At 43.6% G+C, this 4992-nt stretch overlaps 1 non-coding gene across 1 annotated transcript; it reads right to left on the bottom strand.

Annotated features, from left to right (window-relative positions):
* Positions 1-1027: 1027 nt before the first annotated feature.
* trnak-cuu lies at positions 1028-1100 on the bottom strand. The gene has a single exon. It is a non-coding gene; the product is annotated as a tRNA-Lys (tRNA).
* Positions 1101-4992: the final 3892 nt, after the last annotated feature.

Consider the following 4992-nt stretch of genomic DNA (forward strand, 5'->3'; position numbering starts at 1 on the left):
ACAGAAAACAAAACCACCTGCCTATGTTTTAAAAATCCAAAATCCAGAAGTTACAATAATACATGTTACATCTTCATCACAGTTTCAAAGTACCTGCCATTAATACATCTGCTCATGACAATATTTGTAGAAGTGATAACGCACAGTTTTTGTGGTGACACTGTTTTTATTTCACTTTGAGGATGTGAGGCCATGATAGCATGGTCGTAACATCAGATGTACATGGGAAAACAGTTGGGGCTTGTGCCAAAATTTGCAGTACCTTCCCACATATTTTACAGTTAAACAATTGCTCGATGCAGTCATACTCACCAAATCATACACTATAACCACCAAAGTCTCCAGTGATGTGGTAGGGTTCTGAACTACCCTCTGGAGTGAATCGAACAGACTGAAGACTGGCATTTGTGATGCTGGGCACCTCTGGAGGAGGCCGAGATAGAACATTCACTTGGCACTTCTGGCTGAAGATTGTTGCGAACGCTACCCTGCCACTCCCAGTCATAAATGATAGTGCACAATTAGCTAACTAACCAGAGAAGGAGGCTGCACAAATAACTCCATCCCCAATGATGAGGGACCCATGCACAGAAGACCAAAAGACAAGGCAACCATCTTCATTGAGATGACCCAGCAGACAATTTATCTCAGCTTTTGAGAACCACAATTACCTGTCTTCAGTCAATTTCATAGAATCCCTATAATGTGGAAGCAAACCATTTGGTCCAATAAGTCCACACTGACCCTCCAAAGAGCATCCCATCCAGACCCATTCCCCTACCCTATTACTTTACACTTCCCTTATTAATGCACATAACTTACACTTCCCTGAACACTCTGGGAAATTTAGCATGGCCAATTCACCTAACCCACTTATCTTTGGACTGTGGGAGGAAACCAGAGCACCCAGAGGTAACCCACGCAGATGCAGGGAGAATATGCAAACTCCACACAGACAGTCACCCGAGGATGAAATCAAACCCGGGTCCCTAACCACCGAGCGACCGTGCCACCCCAGTCAGCGCATTGCCCAATGTGGGACTCGAACACATGACCCTGGGATTAAGAGTCTCATGCTCTACCAACTGAGCCAGCCAGGCCTCTAATTTGATTCACTCCATGCTATATCAAGAAAAAGCTACAGGCATTGGATGCTGCAAAGGCTATGTGCTCCCCATCAATCTCTTCCAGAACAGTTACAATACTTGTAGATTACTTACTATGGAATAGAGGAACATGAGGCAAGACCTAATTGAGATGTGTCATTCAGGGTCGAGGGGATTTGGAATTGACTACCAGCATAGATAATAGAGGCAGAAAACCTCAAAACATTTAAACAAACTTGCATAACTGTTTCTATTTCTTGTTATTTAGTTCCAACTTTATCCTCGTATATTTAATTAGGCATTTTAACACTGATTGCAAATATATGATAAAATTAACATTAGACTTTACCCTAATTAATTGGTATTTATTTAAATTAAAAGAGTCCAGATCCAGAAGGCATTGGTTTAAGGTGAGAATGGAAAGATTTAAAAGGGGCCTGAGAGGCTATTTTTTCACACAGAGGCTGGTGCATGTACAGAACAATCTGCCGGAACAAGTGGTAGATGTGGGTACAGTTACAACATTTAAAAGACATTTGGAGAGGCACATGAATAGTGATTTAGAGGGATATGGGCCAAACACACATAAAAGAAATTAGTTTAATTTGGGAAACTTGGTCTACATGGACTGGTTGAACTGAAGGATCTGTTTCTGTGTTGTATGAGTCCATGACTTGAGTGATTCTTAATTTACTTGAGTGTTTGATTTACTTTTCTTTAATGGACTTATTAACCCACATAATTATGATTATTGAATCCATCAATTCTGCTGTCTCTTTCAGATTGCTACTTCTGAAAGATTATGACCTTATTGTTATTCTAATCAAAATGCTCCACCTTACAATTAACTTTATTGAAATTCATAAGCTGATTTTAATACTTTCTTTGAGTTTAATACTATTTTCATGGATTCTGTAGTAAACTTCCTTTGAATCAATTACAGCTATTTATTTGTTGTGGTCCGCATTGTTATGGAAATCTTCAGTGTACAATTACATTATACTTGTGAGGAGATCTCCGGTAGATTATTTAATTTTATATAAGTGCTGGATGGATGACCCTGATTTTGAGAGTGAGGCTTCCACTGAGCAAATGTAAAGCTTCCTAAGTTTGATAAGGGGCTTGCAGTCGGAGGGTAGGTCACTTTGAGGGTTTGGGTGAGTCTCCCTATGGGTGAGGTTGCAGAACCTTGGATGATCACCTTTAGATTAATGGTGGGGCACCTTGGGTGTAATGATTTGCCTTCCATCAATAAGGGTGGTTCTACCTGTTCATGATCATTGGGCTCCTGAGAATGAGGGAGGGTGGGTGGGGTCTTGTATTGGAGGGGCTTTCCTTGCAAATGAGGGTAAGGTTCCTTTTTCGGGGGAGTTGAGTGTGGGGCTGCAAGAGGTGGCACCTGGAGTTGCTTTGAAAAACTCTACTCCCAAGTACTTGGCTCCTCTTCCTGGCAGCACACTGTTGCTGAGGTCTAACAGCTCAGTCTGTAGTGGCTAGACACTCAGGATTCAAGCCTCACACCAAGTCTTGTTGGTCAAAGAAAGTATGCTCATGAGTGATTCAACAGATTGATAACCAGTGACTGAATCCTTCTGACACTTCCCAACACTTCACTCAAATTGGAGAAAATGAGTGAGGACACGTTAAAAAACAAATCTTTTCTACAGTAACACACAGATACCGTGCCACCCCTCCCACACGCACACAATACAGACACACACACACCAACACACACACAAGACACACAGACACAAACACCTCAGTGAGTTCCAGCCGCTGACCCAAGAGAATACTATCCCATAGCACACCCAGTCACTAATCTCATTCCTTCCCCACTGTCCCGGAGCTTCTCCCATCTCTGAGCTCCTCCATCACCGGACTCCATCCATGACTTAGGCCCTCATCACTGAGCTCCTCTTATCACAGAACTCATCCCCATCTCTGAGCTCCCCCATCACTGATCTCCCCCATCACAGAGTCGCCCCATCACAGAGTCACTCCCATCACAAAGCTCCCCTATGACAGAACTCTCCCATCACTGAGCTTCGTCCAATCACTGATCTCCCCCAACACTGGGCTCCCCTACTGTTCCCAAGCTCTCCCTATGTCCCTGAGCTCCTCCACAGGAAATCCTCTGATTTTCCCTGAGTTCCTCACTGTCCCTAAGGTTCCCTTGGCTCCTGAGCATCTCATTGTCCCTGAGCTCTCTGCTGTCCCTGGAGCACCCCCCGTCATCCTCCCATTACCCAAGTCCCTGGGTTCCTTGAGCTCTATAAAATGCAGCTATAAAGAAACTGACAAACAGTGACTGTGCAGCAGTTGCCAGATTCAAATTTCTTAGTGACATACAATTATGTGTTTGTGTCTGTTCATTGTCTGTCTTGGGCCTTGTGACCTGTACCCTATGCTCTATGATCTATGCTGTGTGCTAAGATACAACGGGAGAATTGTTGATTTGTGCTCAGTTGTTATTGGATTTTCTGTTCTGAAATGAAACAGTCATGTCTGTCTGAGTCCAAACTTAGTTCTATTTTCTAACTGTAGCTGTATCCATGAATTCCATCAATTTCTTTCCTATTTTCCCATTCCTGCTGTCATGTTTGTTACTGGAGGTTGATGAGTAGAACCTGCCTTGTACTTTTTGGTGAGGCAATGTGCTTCCCTGTGCTCATAGTCTTTAATCTCCTGTCTCTAGTCTCCAGTTCCCATTCATGGAGTCAAAGAGTCATACAGCACAGAAACAGACCCTTCAGTCCAAATCATCCAAACCTAACCTAGTCCGACTTGCCCGAGTTTGGCTCTTATCCCTCTAAACCTTTCCTATTCATGTACTGTTCCAAATGTAAATGTTGTAACTGTACCTGCATCTACCACTTCCACAAACAAACCACCCTCTGTGTGAAAAAACTGCCCCTTGGGTCCCTTTCGAATCTTTCTCCTCTTACCTTATTTGCCCCTAGTTTTGAACTCACCCACACTGGGGAAAAGACCTTTGCTATTCGCCTTATCTATGCCACACATGATTTTAAATACCTTTTAAAAGGTCACTGCTCAACCTCCTACGTTTCAGAAAAAGAAGTCCCAGCCTATCTATGTAACTGAAACCATTTAGTCCGGGCAACATCCTAATAAATCTTTTCAGAACTCTCTTCAATTTAATAAAATCCTTCCTATAGCAGGATGTCCAGAACTGAACACGATACTCCAAAAGTGGCCTCACCAACTTCCTGTATACCCTCAACATGACATCCCAACTCCTATGCTCAATGATCTGTGCAATGAAGGCAAGCATGATAAATGCCTCCTTAACCACCCTGTTCACCTGTGATGTAACTTTCAAAGAATTATGTACCTTAACCCATAGGTCTCTCTTTGACAATACTATCGATGGCCCCACCATTAATTGTATAAGTCCTGCCCTTGTTCAATTTGCCAAAATTCTTACATCTCCAGGCTCCAGTCTCTACACCCCATTCTCTAGTACTAAGCCTCAATTCCCAATCTTTGGTCTGCAGTCTCTAGTCCTCATTTTTCACTCTCCGAATCTCCTAATCCTCAGACCCAGTTTCCAGTCTCTAGTTTCCAGTCCTTAATCTTGAGTCTCCAGTGAGGTAAAAACAATGACTGCAGATGCTGGAAACCAGATTCTGGATCAGTGGTGCTGGAAGAGCACAGCAGTTCAGGCGGCATCCAACGAGCAGCGAAATCGACGTTTCGGGCAAAAGCCCTTCATCAGGAATAAAGGCAGTGAGCCTGAAGCGTGGAGAGATAAGTTAGGGGAGGGTGGGGGTGGGGAGAGAGTAGCATAGAGTACAATGGGTGAGTGGGGGAGGAGATGAAGGTGATAGGTCAGGGAGGAGAGGGTGGAGTGGATAGGTGGAAAAGG

The sequence above is a fragment of the Chiloscyllium plagiosum genome, chromosome 16, assembly GCF_004010195.1.
Source record: "Chiloscyllium plagiosum isolate BGI_BamShark_2017 chromosome 16, ASM401019v2, whole genome shotgun sequence".
NCBI classification, from domain to species: Eukaryota; Metazoa; Chordata; class Chondrichthyes; order Orectolobiformes; family Hemiscylliidae; genus Chiloscyllium; species Chiloscyllium plagiosum.